Source organism: Rattus norvegicus, chromosome 13 (assembly GCF_021556685.1).
Source record: "Rattus norvegicus strain SHRSP/BbbUtx chromosome 13, alternate assembly SHRSP_T2T, whole genome shotgun sequence".
Taxonomy (NCBI): Eukaryota; Metazoa; Chordata; class Mammalia; order Rodentia; family Muridae; genus Rattus; species Rattus norvegicus.
The window spans coordinates 22,291,746-22,315,159 of NC_141546.1; the positions used below are offsets into that span (position 1 = coordinate 22,291,746).

Sequence of the window (23,414 nt, forward strand, 5' to 3'; positions counted from 1 at the left end):
CTGTATGTTTTTGCATAGCTAACTATAATGTTGCAGACCTTGGATACTACACATCTTACAGAGTCATTTCTGGATGTTAAAGGAATCTCCTTCTTCCCTTTGGAGAGCTCTAGGAATTGTCTAACTGCTGTCTCTCCTCTGCTACCCCGCTTTCCCCCAATCCTTTCCTTCCACTCAGCTCTGCAGAAAGGAAGCCAGCCACATACCTCAAGTGCTCCACACCATCTCTGAAGAGGATGAGGAATACTTTTGTAACCATTAAAGCAACATAGTTCTGGCTAGGGCACAGGAAAAAAAAACTATTTTTAAAATCTTCACTATCTATAGAAGTTCACCACTTAGTCTATTGCGATGCAGTTGACTCTGTTCTCTCTCAGTCGCCCCAGAGACAGACAGTAAGCTCCCTTCCCCTCGGCTCTGTGAAACCTTGTAGTGCATGGAGATAGGGTCCTCTTTCCTCTCTCTCTCTCTCTCTCTCTCATCAGAGGTGAGGACAGAACCCAGGGCCTTGAGCTTGCTAGGCAAGCGCTCTACCACTGAGCTAAATCCCCAACCCCTCTCTTTCCTCTCCTTATTCCTTCCTGTCTTCCTGCCTTATAGGAAAGTTGCCAGCATCAGGGTCTTTGGACTGCAAGTCAGAGATTCCCTTACTCCATAAGCCTCCTCCCCACTGTGTACATATGGCTCATTCCATTTGATAGCTCACCCAGCAGCCACAGGGATATCTGCCCATGGCAGTCCTGTTCAGGGTCAACTGAATGTTACTCACGGTCTAATATGTGCACAGGTGAGCTCCAGCACAAACACCGAGAGCCAGTGCATGCTATTCATAGTAGCTATGCAGTCACCAAGAAGACCACACTGGCAAATATTAACCCATCGTCCTCAAGGGAAGCCCCGGTTGGTTTGGTTACACTTTCCTTCATGTATAGTCTACCTAACCCTGCTTCGTGTTGTTCTCCTTTTAAAGAGGCCTCATTTAATACCTGCCCTTAATCCACTCACACAGAACTATGGTAATCAGCACTATATAACTCCTGCCTCAACTGCCCTTCTCTGGCACACTTATTTTCTGAATAAGACACATCTCAGTCATCCTGTAGTTTGACGTATAGGCAGTGCTTAGCACCGAAAGCAGCAGAATCACCATAAAAAATACAAAGCTATGGTACCAAGCAGATCTGAGAGAAAAATCACTTAAGTTCATTTTTGTGATTAGATTAATAGGGAATTTTCAATTAATGGAGACTGGTTGGACACATACACGCACATGCACACATGGACATGTACTCGCACACCTGATATCGTGCACTTGCAACATACGAAGCACCAGCAGGGAGCCTTGGCCTTTGGCTCACTGGTACATACACCACGCCTAACAAAGGACAGGACTTTGGAAGCCAACAGTAAATATGTGTTTGATAAATAAACACATCACTGAAAGTCCAACAAGGTTGACCATAGGCTGGACTCACAGAGAACACACTCCAGGTACATAGTCTGTAGAGAGTAGACATTATCTTACAAAAGCTACCATAGCTTCGCCTGGATTGAAGTGAACAATACATTATCTAGTGATGCTGCTGACGATAGCCTTTGTATGGTTCTTTATGGGTCAAAACATTCACATTCACACAGCTCCAAGACTGTAATGTGTGTATCAGCCGATGGCTGATTCAACACTGTCTATAGTCTCTATGGAACAGTTTTATTTTTCATAAAGCCCAAAAAAACACTGAATGGGTTAGTGCACTGACCCAGTTGTGTTTACTTGGCCCCACGCAGATTCTATTTCTGTAATCTATTTGGACTTTCGAAGGCCCAAAGAGAGACCAAGAATTCATGAATGTATTTTGAAGGGCTCAAGATCTGAAGAGAAAAGTTGGCATAGCGCCTTCTAGTGGTCAACAGGAAAACATAGCCCATTAAAATGGGTTTGGATCATGCGTCGGTTAGTTTCTTGTCGACTTGACACAAGCTATAATTATCAGAGATAAGGAACCTCAAGTGAGACGTTGCCTCTTCGAAATTGAGTTGTAGGCAAACTATATGGCAATTTCTTACTAGAAATGGGGGAGGGCCCAGCCCACAGTTGGGGAGCTATCCCTGGACTGCTGGTCCTGGGTGTTAGAAACAGGCTAAGGAAGCCACCCATGAGAGACAACCAAGTACGCAGCACCCCTCCACTGCCGCCGCACCGCTCCTGCTTCCAGACTCCTGCTCTGTTTGAGTTCCTGCCCTAACTGCTTTTTACAATGAACTGTTGTACAGAAGGTTCCTACTCAGGTCACTTTTGGTGTCATTGTGTTGTCGTAGTAGCTATAGAAACCCGAACTAGAACAGACTATTACATTCTCCCTGTGAACCTGAACTTGGGTTGCTTTTCTTGTAAGCGAGAGGTGTATGGGTGCAGGAAACAAGAAGTTGAGAGGGGAGCTGGAGACAGCTCAGCGGCTGAGGGGGCTTGCTGTGCGAGCATGAAGACCTGAGTTCAAATCTCCAGGACCCAGGTAAACAGCTGAGGGTTAAGCAGAGGGGATGAAGGCTAGAGTCAGGAAGATTGTTGGGTCTTGCCAGTTGCCAGTTTGTTAACAGTGATCAGGGTCTAAGCCAGGCCCTTCCAGGGTTTTGGCTGCTTATCCTAAAATCTGAAAGGAAGAACTCACACATACTTGCAAAAGAAGCAAGGTGATTTTCTTCAGAGCAAATGCATGGTACAGAGAATAGAGGGACCGCTGTGGAGACTGGTAGTGGACCGCACGAGTGAGGGTTCTCATGGTCCGTTACTGTTTGGGCCTCTCTTCCAGAGGGTTCAAGAGGAGTTTGGTTACTTAGTGACATAGATCGGATGGTTCTCTGTTTTGAGTGATACGTAAGATCACATGTTCATTTTTTTCTGCTGTACATGTCCCTTCCGAGATACATCTGATTGTAATCATATGCAGGCCACATTCTACATAGGTGAGTAAAGAGAGGATAGTGCCTAACGTTTTCTAGAGCACACCCCAAAACCCAGTTCAGGCTGAGCCCTTTTATTGTTCATACCTCCATACGCTGGAGATACAGTTAAACTGAAACCGCTAACTAGCCTGTTACTAGGGGTAAGGAAGATGATATATGAGAGTACATGGAGCCTGGGGCAGGTAGGGGCTTGAGGTTGCTAGGTGTACCGCTTGGAGGGTGTGTGTGTGCACAGTGCCTGCAGGTGGAGGAACCAGGTTGCCAAGTGCATTAACACAAGAGGAGGAATATGAGTATAACCCAAATTTAATGGGGTCTCAGGCCTCAAGTGTCTCCTATGCCTGCCTGCCTCAAACCCAGGTACGGATCAGTGAGAGGCAGTGTTTCAAGAGAATGAGGCAGACACGTACATGTGCAACACGCTATGCTGTTCACACAGAACACACACACACACACGTATGACACACACATTATACACACAGAGATCACTAGAATGGTGAGTGGTGAGGGTCACTGTGGAAACCACTAATAAATATACTTCATGAGCTTTAGAATCATACATGTGCTTTTAAATCCCAGCTCTGTTACTAACATGCTATACGACTTGGGCCAAGATGCCCCGTTACCCGCACCCTGTGTAAAGTGGGAATAATAATTGTACCATGCTTATCTCAGGGATTAAACAAAACAATGCAATATATTTTTATATACAAGCTCCTCAGTCTGTGTCTTCCTCATATGTATGCTCTTGTTCTTCAGGTTCGAAGCATTTATAATACCTTGTCTATGTTCTAGCCAACAATACCTTATTGTTGAACAGACTGAAAATGCCTGATGATTTAATGAACTTTTATATTTCAGATTATTTTTCTGATAGTAGATTTCCAAGAGACCTAATAAATCAAAGAATTAGTGTTTCTTTTTCATGTTTGGAATTTTAAATTATTTAAGGTAAAGGAAAAAGCAAAATAAATAAACACATATATTTAAGGTAAAAACAAAACAAAACAATGCATGCAAACCAATTAGCACAGTAGCTGCCATCTGAGCTGCCAACAAGCCACGCTAGAATTGGGCTGCTGCTTCAGGCAGGAGCGCAGTGTTTCCTTAAGGAGCACCAGGCACAGTGCATAAGGAATCGCAATGCCGCATGCTTTAGAGTGGGTTCTACTGTGTGACCTGTGGAGCAGACGTGTGCCAAGAAAGGAGTTGTCCTGGACAGAAGGTCTCACGGGAAAGTGTACTCATTTCTCGTGGGATCTGTGGCCGGGGAGACAAAGGTTATACTGTAGCAGGCTATAGCTGTTCCTTTTATGCCTGTGAAACAGAACAGGTAAAAAGTGAACGACATATAAATCTTCCCAACAAACAGCAGGCCCTGACGGCCTTTCTGAGGAAAAACACATCGGTTCCCCGGAGAGGTGGCTCAGTGGTTAAAAGAGCACAGTGTTCTTATAGAGTTTGGTTCCCAGCAACCATATCAGGCAGCTCCCCACCGCCCTGCAACTCCACCTACAGGGAATCTGACAGCCTCCTTTGGACCCCTCCCTGCCTTGTGGGCTTTGGCACTCACATGTGCACATCGACACACACTGGCATGCACGTATATATGTAATTTAAAAATAAAATAAATTATAAATATCTGAGCGACACAGTGGGACATAGAGCTCTCCTCTGCTGTGTCTGTCATTCACCGTGGTCCGTGAAATGGAAATCCGAGAACATGCAGCAGAGCGGGCTAGAACCTGTGGCTTCTGCCTTGCCCGTTTCTTATGGACAGATTCGTCAGAACTCCAGTTCTTCTGAAGGAAACGAATCTTTTCCTTTGTGCCACCAAGATGTAGGTTAAGGTGAGGTCATGTGGGAGGATGGTGGAGCCCAGGGCAGTGTGAGTGGTCCCCTAAGGAGAGGGGAAGGGGACGTACCATGTGAAGACGGAAGACGTGGAGCGATGGTGGTGAGGGGACACAGTAAGGATGCCACACAACCCTACGATCACAGTGATCTGTCCACAAGCAGAGCGTTAGAGAGAGCACCACCAGCACAGCAACAAGGAGACAGACACGGGACACTCTTTCCAGAAGCAGAGCAGCCGCAGCGGCACCTTCACGCCAGACTCTGGTTCCCAGAGTTGTGTGAAGACAAGGCTGCCCGTGTCACACTACCAGCCGGTACCAGTGGACATGGCAGCTACAGGCAAGCATACGCTATTCCAAGAAGAGAAAGATTCCTACAGAGCTGAATGGTGGATGCTGATCAGAGAAGTTTTTTTTTGTTTTGTTTTCGCATATGATTGTGTACGTGTGTGTGTGTGTGTGTGTGTGTGTGTGTGTGTGTGTGTGTGTGTGTGTGGTGTATTGTGCTCCCATCCACCTGTGTGTGGGTATGCATGTGCGGACATGCAGTCATACATGGAAAGGCCAGGGGTAAACAATCAGCTCTTTTCCATCATTTTACTACGCCTTACCTTTTTAGTAAGGCATGGTCTCTCATTTGAACCGAGCTTGACAGTTCTGTAAGCCTAGGTAGATAGCTTGTTCTGGAGATCGGTCCAGTACAACTGGACTGCTGCCCTGGGAAGGAATTGACCCGGGTGCTAAGGGTCCTAGCTCACTTGAAAGGCAAGTGCCTGAGCCACGGAGCCATCTCCTCAGCCTGCTGAGTTCCTATTTTCTGACCTAATGAAGTCACAGCAAGTTGCCTTTTAACAAGAGGGGCTGAATGCTGTTCAGGCTACACTGAGCGTCTCATAAAGTGGAAACATGGAGGTCCTCTACAACACTGGTCTCAACAACAGAGTGGAGGAAAAGTGGGGATTCCCCTCTCTGGGTGGCTGAGAGTGTTTCTGAGGCTTTCTGCTAACAGGACATCTGTCTTCCTCTGTTGCTTGAGGAAGACATTTATTAATTCAGCAGTGTCTGACCTCTTATAGAAACTTTCGGGCACTCTCCTTCCCTTTCCCCCCTTCCCTGACTTTCCCAGGCTCTCTCTCTCTTATCCTCCGTCCCTCCCTCTCTGTCTCTCTCTATCTCTGTCTCTGTCTCTCTGTCTCTCTCTCCCCCTCCCTCCCTCCCTCTCTCCTCTCCTTCCTCTCTCTCTCCTATCCTCTCTCCCTCCCTCCCTCTCCTCTCCCTCTTTGAAAATATAAGCATTAAGTTCCAGGGCTTTGAAATACCTTTGCTCAATTAGCGAGCACCTCTTGCTGCCCTTGACCAGTTTCCTCCTGATGGCTTTGCCCAAATGTTCAACAGATTGACCTTCTGTCTAAAATCAGAGGCAGAGGGCGCCCAAGCCCCAAATCGCCACCAGATGGCGCTCCGTTGAAGGTTGAGCCAGGAATAATTGCAACAAAATCCCAGAGTCAGTGACGCTTCTAGAGGCTGAATCAGAAGACGCTTGCCTTTCTGACCCAGAGCCCAAGGAGGCAGAACTTTCTATTGCTTCCCTCATTAACAGCCTCACCAAGGATCAAATTCCCTCAGCAGGCAACAAGTGAGAATATTCATCTAAGCTCTTGTAGCCAAGGGACGACATACGCCGGGGACTGTCAGTTGGGTCAACCTGTTACCGTGGCAGGAATGGTGATCACCGGGATCAGAGATGCCATCATACCGCCTTATCGGATGCCACCCGGCACTGGTCAGACACAGAGAACACTCTGTGCTCACTATCACCTTGGAACAGTCAGGTAATGGCCAGTCCCCAAAAGGAGGATAGTTTTTTGTATTTTTATACCATGACAGAAAACAGTGCATTTCCAGTTGAACCTCAAAAACTCAGGACAGAAGGAAGCAAAGCCAGCGTTTCCTGTTAGATCTTTGTAAATGGCTCAACATGGAAGCCAGACAAGCAGCCAGCAGGCTTGGCCCAGGATTGGGGACTGAGTAGCGATGAGACAGCTGTGGCTCTCCTGGCAGCCGAGTCTGCGTGTGTTAAAGCAGGCTTCCTTTATGTCATCTACGAAAAATCTGCTTTTTCTCGGTGTCAAAGTTTCTTTGGACGCTGGTGAGCATCCTTTGTCATAAGTTGAAAAAACAAAACGGTTCTTTCTTCACTGTTCAGGATCGAAGCTTGCAAATGAAGTATAAAATTTCTAAGCAAAGGAAAAACCATACATAATAGGTCTAAACTCAATAACCCTTCCTCCTCTTCTTGCTGACATTCAAAAAGGTTTGTGGGATCTTCTTAGAGATGCCGACATAATTAGCACACATTCCGTTCAAAATCAAAGCAAAATGCTGATTTATGAATGAATGATGAAGAAGGGATACAGGTTCTATGCTATTTCCTAATGTACCTGCTAAGTGATCACAAAGATAGGGTTTTTAAAAGACAGTGTCCCATAGGGCAGCATCCTCAACCCAGCAGAGTCCGTCAGTCCTTCAAAGGCAGCTGCCATCTCTGGCCCTTCCCAGGAACACTGTGTTACAGGACAGTGTGACCTCAGGGGCCTTCAGTTTCCCTAACTGTGTCCTAATCTCTTCTTTGCCATTGAAATTACAGGCCCTCATCTTCTTCTGTTTGTTTGTTGGCTTTATCAAAACTTCATCTCAGTGAGGAAAATTACCGGCAACTTTAAGAAAATGGGAATTTGCCACTCTCTTACTTCCCCTCCTTCCACACTTCCACAAGTGTCTTCTTTGTCCGTTCATCACCAAGGAGGCCTTGAGAACCCCCTGAGATACAGGTGGCCCCTGAACTCACTCCGGGACAGGGCTGCCTTGTTCTATTCCAAAGCTCAGTGCAGGGAACCCCATCCCTGGGGGACCACATTAGAGGTGTCCTGGGAGTGATTCAGTCACTCACAAATGTCACCCTGGTTAGAAACCCTCAAAGCCCCACCTCCATCAGGAGAGTTAGGGGTCACCATTTTCTGCTTTATGTCTCTTGAAGCCCAGAGTTTTGGGATAAAGACATTGTTTTCTTGACAACGTGGCCACGAGAGTCATGGCAAAGAGCAGCTGTTCAGGATTGTGTGTGCAGTGAGCAGCAGCTCGTGTTCACACACAGACCAGCATTAAACATCACATGATAAGCTGTGCTCGCCTGTGACACGCTGGGACTCCTGTAGCCTAACTCTGCAAGCCAGCGTGACGATAATCCCTTCATCCAGGGTTGGGGTTTGGTAATCTGCCTGTGTTCTTGCTTCCTGCCTGGAGAAAAATCCAATGATGTCTGGAAGGTAATAAAACCTATCGGCCCATTCAGAACCCTTACCATGATGCCTTCTGCTTAAAACTCCAAGAGCTGCCAGACAACAGAACCAGTGACGGAGGATGTGGAGGAAATACAAGACTAAATAAAAGAGGCACAGATGACCCCCAGTATTGGAGTGATCAGGAATGAACATGAAAATAGATTTCCAAATGGAAACTTACACCAGAAAACTATAGCCCATGGTTTTTAAAACACAAGTATAATAGTAGAACTAAAAATTAAAAAGAAGCTAAAACTAAGAACTTTGGAGCTGACAAGATTAATGGTTCATTGGCACAAAGCTTACTGACCTGTCTTTAATCCCTAGAACCCATGTAAAGGTGAAAGGACAAAATGGACTCCATAAAAGTTTCCCTTTGACCTCCACAAGCATGCTATGGCATGTGCTCAGTCCCTTCTAACATGTCCTGTCTACACACAATTATGAAGTAATAATTTTTTAATTCAAAAAACGTTAGCACTTTCATTTGCAAAGTGGTAATAATAATGTACTTTGGCGATACACTGGGACTCCAGATGAAAGACGCCATGGTTCGAACTCATGCCTGGCACACAGTAGGAGATGTTTCTCTTACTGTAATCCTCACTAAATAGGGTGGCACTAATTAAGAATCGAATGGGAAGAATTTAGAAGAGTAGACACGGAAGAGCATTTGTGACATGGAAAGTGCTGTCAAAGTAAAGACCTCAATTGGGAATCATATTGATAAACGGTAAACACACACATGCACATATGGTGCATGCTAGGCATGTTCAACACATGTAGCTGGTGCTCCGTAAAGACAGCAAACTAAGCACGTGAGAAGCTTAGTGTGATGCTAGCTGAGACAATACTGAATTAAGTTCCCTGTTTAGGAATTCTTAAAATCATCAAGAGTCAGAAACACAAGTGGCACAGTTGGGCAGATGGATTAAAAAGAAAACTTTTCAAGCAGCCAGTTGGAAAAGATTCCTTACCTCCAAAGGAGTGATGGGAAAATTAACAGTTAACCTCCTGGCAGTAACGAGATAAAGAAGGAGCACGCTAGAAACACTCAACAGCGACAACAGAGTTGATGATGACCACGTCGATGATTACAAAGACGGCAACAAGTGTCCGTCTATAATTGTACATCTGGGAGAAGAATTGTTTAAAACAAATACATTCCAGGAAAAGCACAAGACAATTCCTCATCTGCATAGCTGTACTGAAGTAAATACTTCAGATACTTTGTGGAAAATGAAGGAAGGAGAGAAGGAACGTGTGACCCGGGGACAGTGGGGACCGAGCACTACGGGGTCTGGCTCTGCTCAGCTTCTGCTGTCAACAACAGAAAAGACCTTAGCTGGTCACTAAGCTAGCGTATAAGAGACGCTTAAAACAAATACATAAAGTCAGGCGCCAAGATCAATTCTGCTTCGCAGCCTGGACCTCGTTGCTCAGTATAAGCTCTGATGTATAAGACAGTTCAAAGTAAAGATGGTGTTGATGATGTCATTGAGAAGGAAGAGTTGGTACTTTAAAATCAGTAAATAAACACAGCGATGCTGGCTTTCTAGGTAGATAGCAGGGCAGGGAAGTATACGGGCAGAGCACTGTGAGTCTGAGGGCGGTGGAAGAGGAGTCTGGTCTTTGGGGCTGCTTTGATAGCTGAAACAAGAGCAGGCGCGGCAGCCAGAAAGCCCATTGGCTGACATCCCTGGATCCTTCTCTTATAGCACGCATTGTCTATAGACCTGAGCCAGGGTCTTCAAAGGCTGGAACAGCCTTTAGTCCTCAATGCCACCTAACATGGGCATTGTCAGAGTGAGCCCTCGTGCAAAACTCTGATCAGAGCACCTAGTGTGGGTCCCTAAGGACGGGGCCAAAGCAATAAGCTAATTACTAATTCTTTAAGGCAATGCAAAGCAGGCTTTCCTAAACAACTGGCTGTCCTTAAATCCCCTCCCCATATTAAAGATGGAAACGTTGAGACTTGAAGAACAAACAGCTCATGATTGTGTAAGTAGTGAAGGACAAAGCTGAAATGAGTGAAACTGGACTCTTCACACCAGAAAAGCCTGCTTTCTGCGTGGGCCACCCAGACTTCAGAGAGTGAGACTGATAAGAAAGCCAAGGTAAGAGAGTTTAGGGCGAGAGAGAGAGAGAGAGAGAGAGAGAGAGAGAGAGAGAGAGAGAGAGAGAGAGAGAGAGAGAGACTTTAATTCCTGGGAGAAGAGAGGAGACAGAACAAAGTCAATGTTTTCATTTGCTATAACTTCTGATGTTTTCTTTTTCTGTATTTCAAGAGACACACATGGGGTCATGAAAAGCCATGGGAAGGTAAGTTAAAGCCATAGAGATGACCGTACGTACCTGCAAACCTACCTAGCACTTGGGAGGTTGAGGCAGGAAAATCCCAAACTCAGGGCTAGCCTGAATAAGACTCTATGTAAAAAAATTCTTGTGTATTTGTATGTATGTATGTATGTATGTATGTATGTATGTATGTATGTATGTGTGTGTATGTGTGTGTATGTATGTATGTATGTATGTATGTGTGTGTATGTGTGTGTATGTATGTATGTATTCATTCATTCATTCATTCATTCATGCATGCACATGTGTATGAGACCCATCAAATCCAGTAAATTTCACATCACAATAAACTCTGGGAATGCAGCGTAATTCACGTCTTTGCTTCTGAATTAATTCTGGCAGCTTTCAAATGTCACCATAGATGACATGTTTTCTCTAAAGAAAAACCACCACCAGGAAACTGCATTTTTATGCAATTTGTTTATGAGTCTTTCTCTGGAAAAGAGTCACAAAAGATGCTGGAGAGCAGCAAACAGGGACTTGGGTCACTGTGTACTTGCCTAGGTCCAAGCGAAGCCAACGAGGCCGTGAGCACTCACAAATTAAGACTGGTATCCGGGGTTGGGGATTTAGCTCAGCGGTAGAGCGCTTGCCTAGCAAGCGCAAGGCCCTGGGTTCGGTCCCCAGCTCCGAAAAAAAGAAAAAAAAAAAGACTGGTATCTGCTCATAATTTTCACTTTCCTCCCTGTATGCTGTTGACTTTGTGTGCGTGTATGTGTGCGTGTGTGTATGTGTGTGTGTGTATGTGTGTGTGTCCATGTGCGTGCATGTTACTGTGTGTGGAGACAGGTGTGGGTATACTACAGCTCCCGTGTGGGGTCAGAGGACACCTTCCGGTGTCATTCTTCTCCTTCCCACCCTATTTACAGCAGGGTCCTCTGCCCACTGCCATGTGCTCCAGGCTGGCTGGCCCATGAGCGTCTATAGCTTGTCCTTTCTTAGCATCCCCAGTCCCAGGATCACACGGGTCACACTGCTTCTTCGTCTGGCTTCTACAAGGTCTCAGGGGATGTGTACTGAGGTGGTCAGGCCTGCACTGCAAGCACTTACACCCTAGGGCCCTTTCCTTCTTCCCTTAAACTAAGTGTCCATTTCTTCACTTTTAAGAAAGGAAATGATCTCTCTAGTTCCTGGCACAGACGTTCGGTGGACAACGCAATCTCTGATGCCTTTGGTTGCATTAGTTAGCTTCTTATTACCATAACAAAGAAACAGAACAGTAGCTTAGAAGAGGAGAGGTTGGTTTATTTTGGCTTATGATTTCAGCTACTTTACCTCTGTGGTCTTGGGCCTGTGAGTGAGAGACAGAGACAGAGACAGAGACAGAGACAGAGACAGAGACAGAGACAGAGACAGAGGGAGGGGGGATGCTCATCATCTCTCTTAAGAACAAGCCCCTAATGACTTAATTGCCTCTTGTTAGGTCCCACCTGTCATACATTTCACTGCCTGGAGTCAGCTGGTGACGAAGCACTGTAGTACCAATTCCCGTGGAGTAGCTACAAACATGTCCAGCTACAGAGCTACAGAACTGAAGTCACCCAAGTTCCGTTCCTCTGGCTCTAAAATCACTCGGTTACTGGTTTCTTTCCCTAATGCTGGGGTAAACACACATCTCCGAGTTCAGCCAAATTAGCTTCCACATGTCACCTGACATTGATAAAAGAAACAGTTAAAAAACGAGCTCATTTAGGCTTCCGTGTCTACTTTTCAAATCAGCAGTAGCCACAACTATGCAGAACTTAGAGCAACAAAAGCTTGCTAAAGGAGGTCTGTGTTAGCAACGTGCAGACTGCCAGTACACTGTGGCATTGAAAAGCAGATCTGCTTCGAGATGGTCTTTTGTGCATTGCATCTTCCATAGAAACTGACCCCCCACCTACCGCAATGTCTAGCTCGAAGTTGTTATACCACTGACCTACACACACACACACACACACACACACACACACACACACACACACACACACACACTTTAACCTACTGTGGCCTGTAATAGAAAATCCACTGGCTTCAACACTATCTCTGCTTCTTCGGAAGCTTCTCTTGTCTTCTCACAGCATCCTATCACACCATGGCTTTCTTTTCAAAAGCAGGTCTGTCTCACGTACCTCAGACTACCCTGGGCTCACTCTGTAGGTGAGGCTGATGAATCTGATATTCTTGCCTCTGCTGGGTGCTGGGATCCAGGTGTGTGTCTCCATGCCCAGTTCACAGCGATCCTGGAGAATCCAACCTAGGGCTTTGTGCACGCCAGGCACACTGCCGACTGAGACCCACCCCAGCCTACCCACATTACTTCTGAGTGCCACACTGATGTCATCTCAGGGGATTGAACAAATCTGAAGACAAGTGTCACAGTTTTCTTTCTAGAGCACCTGGGCAGTGGGCTTCTTGCCCCCTTTCAGACACAGCTGGCTTTGAGCTCTCGGTGAAATGTCCTTTCCTTCATAAGTAAATATTTCGTTGAGTGCCTCTAAGATCCCTTCTGCATCCTCATAGAATGCCTGGGAGACCACCTGACCCTGGCTCGATGTCCTGGACTCCTGCAGATCAGCTAGCTCCTGGATCCCTGGGCCTGCTGACTTTTCAGAGTGTCGTGTTTCCATGATTGGCATCTGGAGTGTCTGGACCCAGAGGCTTCCAGATGTCTCTCCTCAATGTCCAGAGCTGGATTTCCTGGGCATGGAAGCACTCCCAGCTTCCAGGGCTCTTTCCACAGACAGGCAGGGGTCATTCCCTCATGACCACTCTGGCTCTGCCTAGGAACACTGCAGCTCCATCCCCAGCCTCACTCCGCCTTGTACCAGTCTGAGATTAGGGTTATGATCATCACTTTAGAGGCAACCTAGGGTCCTGAAGGTTGTGTAATTTCCACAGTGCTATAACTGCTCTTTGGGCAAGAACAGGACGAGAAGACCCTCGCTCCTAACTTCCCACCATCCATCCACACCAAGTCCAACTCACTTAACTTAGCTTTGGCATGGGCCCAGCAGTCCCAGTTACACAACCAATATCAAGCACACATAAACAGATGCCAGAGTCTTGCCTCTGAGAATCTGTGATTCAAAATCACAGGATTTGTACATCGTACAGCCAGATGTCTTTAGAAATATGGGAAAGATTAAAGACATGGAAATAGTTCCTTTCTGGGACTTTGTTGTTTGTATATTTTTATACCAGAGCATGAAAATCTGCTGCCTATGTCTGGCAAGAACACATTTTGGGAATGGCCCTTTAAAAGCTACACACTAGGAATGACTAATTTGTGGCATGAGTCCCTGGAGATGCTTGTGTGGTGCACCGGGACATGGCTTTCTGCCCAGGTTGCCCAGATGCAGCCTTGGAATCTTTTCTGGAACAACCTTCAGCTCAACTACATGTGTCCCATGGGATTCTAACCTGCAGACCAACCTCAATTTGAACATGGGTGCATGGTATGTAAGTGTGAGCTGAATGATGTGTGGGTTGTCTGCCTTTTGACATGCTGCTCCTTCGTGATCTATCCACTCTGTCTCCCTGAGCATGTGTCTCTGCGTGTAAGCTTGTCTTCATGTGTTCTGTGCATCCACATGTATGCATGAGCGTGAGACAGGGAGCGGTCAAACTCTGGAGTTATTCCTCAGGCTCCTCCCACCGTGTTTGAAACAGGATTTCTCACTGGGACCTAGGCCTTGGCATCAGGCCTGCCAGGATGACCAGAGTTCCCCAGAGATTCCTCCTGCATTTGCCTCGCCAGCCTTGGCGTTATAAACATGCTACTATGCCGTGTTTTCTACTTGGTTCCTGAGATCGATCTCAGGTTCTCTTGTTGGATTTCCTCAGCTCCAAGCTTTCACCTTTCTCCATCCAGGCCCCAAGTCAGAACAGGAGAACTAACTTCAAGGGAAAGGCTAATCAATCACGGTTTGAAACAGAAGCATAGCACCTGAAGACTGCAAGCAGCAGCAGTCTCTCAGGGAATTTATTTAATTTGACATACTCTCTCTCCCAACCACTCCTAATTCTTGGGACAGATGGCTTTTGTGAGGGCCTCTCTTATTCTGAAGCCAGATGACTCAAATGTGTGTCAGCTTCTCCTTGACTGCTAGAGAAAAGTCCCTGGACACCTTTCCCCTTCCCCAGAGGACAGAGTCTTGAAGATTGAGTCAAATTAGTTTGGGTAAGGGGAATGCCTTCAACCAAGAGGTAAGGAGGGAGGGAGGTTCTCGAAGCAGCAGCCACCATCTTCACCCTGTTCAGAGACACACATCTTTGCAAATCCTATTGTCAAGGTTAGGCTTCACAGAACAAAAATGCTGAGACCTGGACTGGGTCCATATTTGCCTGGAACCTCAGGATACGAGCTTATTGGTGAGTAGTTCGTTCTAAAATGTTGTTAAAGGGTGAGTTCCAGGCTCAATGAAAGTGTCCACGTGACAGAAAAAGAACACACAGAGAAACCCAGAAGGAAGTTTTGGCACCACAGAGCAGGGACTGGAGGATGCAAGCACAAACCAAGGCTGATGATCAAAACCCAGGTGCTAGGAAGGGATGAGGAAGGATCCTCCTCAGAAGCTGTAGAGAGACGATGGCCTGTTCACCTCTTCTGGCCTCTAGAATGTAAGAGATGTGTTTCTGTTATTTTGGGACATCCCCATTGTGGGCATTTTTTACACTAGTACATCTTTCAAGTGATACAGCTGGCCCCAAAGCTGCACTCACGCTTGTCTCTTCGATGCAAGGAACCATTCGATGCAGGTTAACCATATGCAGATGAGGATGTAGCACGGCATTGGGATATAAAGGCCTGGCAGCCCTGTTGACAGTGGAAAGAGGTTGACGTCACTCTCCTGCCAATCTGTACAAAGCTCAGAAGTTCTCAAACGGAACTCAGGGCCATGGCAGCCGTGTGGGCTCTACCAGCTGGCAACTCCCACCCCGCCCCCCAGGGAAAATGGAGGCAACCGAGGGCCACCATATGCTAGAAAGAAAGCAATTAAACATATAAAAACAGGGTGCAGATGTAGTTCAGTTGGTAGAATGCTTGTCCCCAGTATACACAAAGCCCTGGGTTCTACCAGCAGCACTGCATAAACTCCTAGGTCTTGGGAGGTAGAGGCAGGGTCATCCTCAGCTACAGAGTGAGTTTAAGGTCAACCAAGTCTACGCGAGTCCTTGCCTAAACAAAGAACAAGCAAACAGCACTGTGAAATCAGGACCAAATGGAAGGTAGAGGGAGTGGTTTAGTCTTTCTCGTGGCTCAGAGGAGCAGATCATGTGCTTCAGTGCCAGGTACTATATTTCATGCCTGGTTTCACTCACTGGTCAGGAGGAGTTAGTCAGCTGGGCACTCAGCCTGAGGAAACACCCTAATAATTAATAGCTCAGAAGGAAACTTTTCTTCCATTGTCTGATGTATTTTCCGAGGGACGATTTCTTACTGTTTTCTGAGAGCCACTAAATGCAGCCTGTATTTCATACTTCAGCTTCAGGGATCAAAAGGTGCTTGCATTCCTCTCACCCTTGCCCTGACCACAATTACTACTGGAAATAAAACAAGAACCATCTGCTGCCTGTGATGTGTCCTTTCATTAACCTAACCAGAATGCCAAGACACCTTTGTCCCCTTTGGAGAAAATACATTTCCCAATTTAAAAAGTCCCTGCCCCAGTTTTTATTCCTTTGTGGTGACTGAGAAGAAGGCATATTTTCCTGAGAGGACCGATAGATTCCAAACTCAACAGTCACCTGGTGTTTGGTGTTCAGTATTCAGGGACTTCCCAGTTAGGGACATGGTACTGAATTGATCAAGAATAGGGACCTCTGAGAGGTGGACCATTGAGCATCGGATGACAGGATCCTTAGGTGGGCTGCATTTCCTCCTCTTCTCCAGTGCTCAGCCTATCAGATGTAATGTGTATGCAGCTTGATCCCTAGAACTTCTGTGTGAGCAGCTCAGGCACTGGGTGGCATCTGTCTGCAGGCTCTGAGCTAGCCCATGGCTGTGTAGGAGAAAAGACAGGGAAAAGTCATGGGAAGGTAGAGCTTCTGGCTTCAGTGTTCAGTGGCAATGCCATGGCTCCCAGGATCCACAGAGATGTGAATGTGTGGACACTGATTTCTCTACATGGCTTCACCATGCACACATCACATAGCTAACGGACAATGCAGAACATGGCTGAGTCTTACCATGTGTTAATGTGGATTTCAAGACAAGCCATTTTGTATATGTGTGATACCAAATTTGAGTGTTTTGCTTATTTGATCCAGAGTCTTACTGGGTAGTCCAGGTTGGCCTCAAACTAACAATCTCCCTGCTTCAGCCTCCCTGGGACTGGAAACACAAGGTTACCACCATGCCAGGCTCAAAATTGTAGGGTTTTTTTTTTCTTAAACATTTCTGGAGTCATCATTTGATCAACTGGAACAATTTACAGAATGTATTCAGACTGGTCATTAATCTATTTCCTGGGGTTATATTTCCCAGAATATTGTACTACTACTTCAGAAGGCTGAAAAACGGGCTGCCTGATCAAAGCCACACTGAAAGTTGGTACTCAGGAGCCTGGGTGAATCCATCTGATATGTCTGATCCTGCGGCGTCCTGCTGTCCTCCTGTTTGCTTGCAGCTGAGCAGCATCCCTAGCGAGGCTCTCTTCCACAGTGGGTGGCTAGCCATGCTGTCCCCAGGTCTCCTGTTTCCTAATATTTCCTTGTCCTCATCCTCAGGCCAATACATAGATGCCTATTGGCTCTCTTTGGAGGGTTCAAATCCATCCCCAGCCACCAGAAGCTCACTAATGAAAAGGAAGACGGCCTCCAAGTAGTCAGTCTGCTGTTCTCAAATAAGCTGAAACTACAGCTCCTTCTCCTGAGGGCACAAGGAGGCAGGGGGTTAGAAATGGAGGTGAGAGTTCAGGTTGGGAGCACTTAGAAGGAGCACCTTAGGAAGGATGGTAAGGACAATATGGGTTGTGATTTTCTTCCTATATGTTGTGCACTATATGATCAAGTCAACTGTAGCTGGCAAGGGAAGACATAGAAGTATACTGTCTTGGCTTCCAGTTATGCTATGAGAACACTTTAAATTTCATTGAGAAAATAATTATCTCTGCTGGCTTAACAAAAAGTAAACAAGGCCTGGCATCTATTAGTGGTCTGTCTGAAGTAAGACATATGCATACTTAACACGTGTGTGTTCTATAAGATGTGTGCGTCTTTTTTAGGGCCTGCTCACTCTTCCAGGGAATCATTGCTTCTGTTTTGATAAAATTAGGTTGTTTTCGTTTCCTGTTAGAAGCTTTGTCTTGATCTTTTCATTTCCAGTCAAAAGCAAGAATGGAGTTGGATGTGCCCGGTTCATAGTTTGACGGACAGGACTGAGGGTGTTTGAGATTGAGTAGCAGGTCTAACTGTGTCGATGAGTCTCAGCTCCTGAGGTAAGAAAGAGAAGCATTGTTGCTGTCTGAAGCATCCAGGAAGGCTGACACAGAGCTCATGGCACACTGGTAAACCTTAAAGGAGCAGCCAGTAGCCCTTCTGTGGTGTCATGGACTCAGAATAAATGCTTGTTGGCAGTACGGGCATAGGTGATGCAGAGACAATACTGAGAGAGTGGCCACGTTATAGGCTGTTATAACCTTGATTTGTTATAAATCAAACCAAGGCCATATGTTTATGGCCGGTGGGGATTCAGGTATCGATTGCCCAACACAGAGTGAAAGGGTCAAGTGCTTCCGGGGGCTGAGTACAGAATGGCAGACTCCAGTGATGAGCACGTCTTTGCTTCACTGTCCTGTTGCTTCCCTCCCTCCCTCCTCCTCCTCTAGTCTCCTCTACCTACTCCAATAATGAGGTCGACAAGAACTCCCACGTTAGCTCCAGCCCCAAAAGATGACCTCAACGAGGTGTCTGTCAAAAGACAAGATTCTGAGTCTACCTGCAAAAGGGATTCAACAGACAGAGTGAGGTTTCCCCCCCATTAATTAATTAATTCATTCATTCATTCACTTTACATGCCAGTTGCTATCCCAATCTACTTCCGGTTACCCCTCACAGAGTCCCGTCTCCTCTGAGAGACTGGAGCTCCTTCTGGGCACCTCCCGCCCTGATCCATCAAGCCTCTGTCAGGCTAGGCACATCCTTTCCCACTGAAGCCAGACAAGGCAGCCCAGTTAGGGGAATAAATTCCACAGACAAGCACCAGCTATAGACACAGCCACGCTCCAGTTGTTGTGGAGCCCACATGAAGGCTGAGCAAGCTGGGTTTTTATTACCTGAAGAAGATTATTCTGGCAATAATGATTCAAGTCGTGCTCCTAGGGTAGAGCCAGGGCCACCCGGATAAAGCAAGTCCACAGACAGCAGTGTCTTCCCACCGGGGCTGCAGGTACCAGGGCATGAACGCTCTGACTTCAATTCTAGATCTGAAACAAAGAGGGCAGTCCCTTCCCTGAGTTGAGTGACCTGAGGTCCTAGTAATTCCCTTGAGAGTTTTGTGCAAGAATCCAGCACCAAAAGATAAAGACTATTCTGATTTCCGCAGCAGTGCCAGAGAGTTATATCCGCCCATTGGGAAAATGCTTCCAACTGGCACTAGAGAGATGGCTTACTGGTTAAGAGCACCGACTGCTCTTCTAGAGGACCTGGGTTCAATTCCCAGCACACACATGGCAGCTCACAATTGTCTGTAAGTACAAGATCTGATATCATCACACAGACATACATGCAGGCAAAATACAAGTGCACATAAAAATAAAATAAAACAAATTCTTCCGACTGTGCAGCTCCACAGATTAGTGCTGAGGTAGAAGGGCTTAAAAAAAAAATCAAACAATAACAAAAAACCCAGGATGATATCCAAGAGAAGCCTTCTTACAAAAGCCAAAGCTATGATTTATAACAGGCATTAGTTCTACATAATTACTGCAATATTGATTGCACACTCATCGATGTGCTTAAATTAAAGACAAGTCAAACCTGTTAACAGCTCCAGAAGATCCTTACTGGGGACACTTACCATTCAGATCTTTTCCACGATCATTTGACGGAAGCTTCTAGAGTGCTGTGCAGTGCGTTGAGCGTTGGTTTTAATGCTTATAGAGTTGTTGCTACCCTTTCTCCTGACTGAGGGCCTGAGACAGACACCATAGTCCAATGTCAGCTCCACAAACAGAACGTAAGACAGAAACAGGGATGGGGCAAAAATAAATCCCACAGTGAGTGTCTGGAAAGTCCTCAGAGATGAGGGGCTGGAAGGAAGGGGAAGACGTTAAACAGGAAACAGTCCCAGACAAGTCTAGATGAAAGACACTTTAGGGAGTAACATGCAAGCTGCATTTTATAGTAAATTCCAAAGGCACTGGATTGCAAACTCTCACAGGCACTGGAGAGCCAGACAGGTCAGTGGTTAGTAACACCGCTCTTCCAGAGAGCTGGAGTTCAGTTCCCAGCATGCACAGCGGCACCCAATTTCCTGTAACTCCTGTTCCAAGGGAATGCAATGCCCTCTTTTGGCTCCTACAGGTATCTGCAGTCATGTGCACAAACCAACCCATCGACACACCAGAATGCATGCAAGTTAAACGTAAAATAAAATGCCAACCGTATGTGAAGTTACATTCTCCGAGTGGGCTTTCAAAGGGCTGGCTGCAGCTGGACACTGAGTTGCATCATTTTGTATTTCGGTATGGAGACCTGACTCTCTGCTCCGTAAGACAGTAAAGGAATACGGAAAATCTATTCAGCTATACCCCAAGGTGCTGCTTTACTCAGTAGATTTCTTTTTTGAAAAAAATCCATTCTGCCTTTTTGTTTTTGAATGTCCATTTTTATTTTTTGTAAAAATCTTTCTCTCTGGTCATTTTTTTTTGCCTTGAATCTTATTCCCTTTCTAGCTTTTAAGTATTTTTATTTTTAATTGTGAATGCATATATACCTGGGTGCAAATACACATTTGAGACATGGAGGCCAGAAAGGATCCCCGAAACTGGGATTACAGGTGGTCCTGAGTCTCCCGGTGTGCATGCTGGGAACTGAATTTAGGAAGGGCAGCATGAGTCCTTAACCCCAGGCCCCTTGGCGCCCCTGGGCGTTTCATCCACTGTTATGTGACCACTCCCACAGTCTCAGTATTGAAGAAGAGGCTTAACGGTGTTGCCCATTGTCTCCCCCCATCCTTGCTGCTGCCTTCCCAGGCTTCTCAGCTCCTGCAGTTTGGTATCACCTTTGTTGCTCTTACTTCCTGGGACACCTGAGGGCTTAAGACCGAGATGCTTTTATCCAGAGGGGACTTAGATTGTCTTCCTCTGAGGAAGGGGGCACTAGCGCAGTGTATTGCAGGAATCCACACCTCTCTTCCCCTATGGCCCATCTTAGACTGCTCAGCCCTGGTAGGCGGCAGCTTCAGCTGGAGGAGCGTCCTTGTCTCCTGCTCTTCATACCCCATTGCCTCCCTCCAGATTCACCTCTTTCCTGCCTGGCACTTATTTTATCAGTCATATCCAGCACTTCTAGACGTCCTCCTCCTTCCAATTACCCATGTGATTGTTCTCTGTGTGTTGTAGGGAAGGAAAGAGCACCTCCCACTACTCAAACACACACACACCCAAACACACACACACACACACACACACACACCCCTTATCTCTCAAGCACAGGCCTTTGCATGTGGGAAGTACCCATCATGTAACTAATGCTTTCTTAGTTAATATTTAAACATGGGCCCTGGCAAATTAGTGTATCTTATGCCAATGTTTCTCTTGAACCAGTGCCCTGTCCTGTGTGCTTTCCTAATTATCTGAACTTGTAATTATTCAAAGAGCGTCCTGCCTTCGGTCACAAGTGATGAATTCATCGTTGGTTCAGCCTCAAGCACTACCACCACCTCCTAACCTCCGCCAACTGTGGTTTTCTGTGGCCCACATCCCTGATTGTTTGTCCTAATGTTCGTTATTGTTTGACTCTCCTCCATCTGCTGCCAATGTGGAACTATTTATATCAACAGAGAAGCCTTGGTGAGCTTTGCTGTGATAACATATCCTCAGAATGGCTTGCATCACAAAGGACTTTGCCCCAGTTCTCCTAGAACACCTCTCCTGGCTCCCAGAGGGTCTCCCGGCTTCCCCAGGGGAAGTGGCAGCTACCAGTCCATCAGCATGGATGATAAGGTCTTTGCCTTGAGACTAAAAGCCCTGGCCAGGAGACTTGCAGTGGAACTTGCCCAGAGGTCATGACAGCTGAGTCACAGAGCGCAGCATTGAAACTGAGATCTGAGAGGAGAGTGCCCACTGGGGCTGGAGCCAAGGTGCTGAGTCATGCCACAACTGGCTCTGTGTCAAAGCTTCTAGAAGAAGGGGATGTCGCCCTTCCTTGAACATTATACCAGAGACACAAGCCCAAATAGCACCCTATAAATATGTACAGGTTCGATGTCTCAAGTTTTAAATATTGTGTGTGTGTGTGTGTGTGTGTTTGTGTGTCTGTGTGTCTGTGTGTAGGTCATAGGACAGCTTGTGGGAGTCTGTTCTCTTTTTTTACCATGAAGATTCTGGATAAGGATTATGGGAATTGAATTCAGGTCATCAGGCTTGGTAGCAAACATTTTTACACACTGGCCATCTTTGCTAGCCCAAATATCAGTTGTTTACAACAAAATTAGTTAATTAAAAATGATCAGCATTTCCTACCCAAATTTGTTTTTATGGTTATCTTCTTTTGATTTAAATAAAAAGAGGTTGGAGAACACTTGTCTTCCCAGTGCCAAGGCCTGGCTTTGCCTTCAGCATTTCAGAGGCCAACGTGGTAACACTGAGAATATTTATTGTCAGTGTTGTGTTTTATAAAAAGAAAGAGACCAGAAATATGTTTGATGAAGGTGAGGTATGGTGTGGGGGAAGGGGGTGCCTCTGCAGGCCCATGCTGAGGCACCAGCCAGGTATAGTATAAACAGAGTTTATTTAGGGCAGGGGGAGGGGAGCTGAAGGGGTGGGGAAGAGAGAAAGAGAGAAGTAGAGGCCAGCCAAGGGGGAGGAGGGATAGAAAGGGAGGAGGGGAATGGAGAGAAACAGGAGGGAAATGAACGGGAGAAGAGAGCAAGAGAGAGCAGTGGAACAAGGAGCCCCTTTTATATTGAGTCTGGCACACCTGGCTGTTGCCAGGTAACGGAAGGGCGGAGCCTAGACAAAATGTCAACAGCAATGTGTCATTTAGGCTATCAGCTTTCATCAATCTATATAATTCATTACCACCAATATTCCATCCTTAGACACAGGACAGACCTCCAATCAGGATGAACCAGCAAAGTCTAATAGAACTCCACGGTCACCAGTCTGAAGAAACCAGAGCAGCTCCCAGAGAAATCAGGCTGAGGGAGTGGAGAGCCAATAGTGATTTTCAACTGAATCAAACGCATTCATATTCTTGTTAGCATTCACAGCAGGTGATGTATGAAGTATGCCCGGGAACTGTGCCAAAGAGACATTTTAAGACCTAGCATGATTTTGTGCTAAAAATAAAATTACTAGCCAAAAATATTTATTTATAAGTCCGTTGTGCCACTATCAGGGCAATGTGGGACCTTCTCCCAGGATAGCTGCCTCATCTCTAGCCTCAGGCCCTTGTTTCTAACAGGGGAATATCAACATTGCACCACTGGGTCAGGGTTGAAAATCAGTGGGTGGTAAGTTTCAAAACACCAGCCCAGAAACAGTCATGGGGCTGCTCACAGATTCAGGCCTGGCAGGATATCAACGCTATTTACAGGGCTGTGAAGTACTTCTCCTGCCATAAACGCAGTCTGAGGAGCTCCTTCAGTGCAAACCTCCTTTTGCTCCTGGACCCACCCTTTCTTCTCTGCATCATTGCCTACAAACTGCCATTGGTTAAGTTTCCCTTTGCTCTAAAAGGGTCGCTTCCC

General features: G+C 46.3%; 2 long non-coding RNA genes across 4 annotated transcripts; one reads left to right on the plus strand and one right to left on the minus strand.

Moving 5' to 3' along the window:
* The first annotated feature begins 2,362 nt into the window (after positions 1-2,362).
* LOC108352516 (uncharacterized) lies at positions 2,363-13,671 on the plus strand. Of its 2 annotated transcripts, none has more exons than XR_015636330.1 (4): positions 2,363-2,510; positions 10,118-10,275; positions 10,447-10,480; positions 13,019-13,671. It is a non-coding gene; the product is annotated as an uncharacterized LOC108352516 (long non-coding RNA). The 2 variants fall into 2 exon arrangements; XR_015636331.1 differs by lacking the exon at positions 13,019-13,671 and adding an exon at positions 11,940-12,201.
* A 752-nt stretch (positions 13,672-14,423) lies between these two features.
* LOC102550337 (uncharacterized) lies at positions 14,424-21,037 on the minus strand. Of its 2 annotated transcripts, XR_015635837.1 has the most exons (7): positions 19,518-21,037; positions 18,775-18,924; positions 18,342-18,437; positions 17,736-17,932; positions 16,247-16,500; positions 15,221-15,314; positions 14,424-15,111 (listed from the first exon to the last, which is right to left on the minus strand). It is a non-coding gene; the product is annotated as an uncharacterized LOC102550337 (long non-coding RNA). The 2 variants fall into 2 exon arrangements; XR_015635838.1 differs by lacking the exons at positions 16,247-16,500; positions 17,736-17,932.
* Between the last annotated feature and the right edge of the window lie 2,377 nt (positions 21,038-23,414).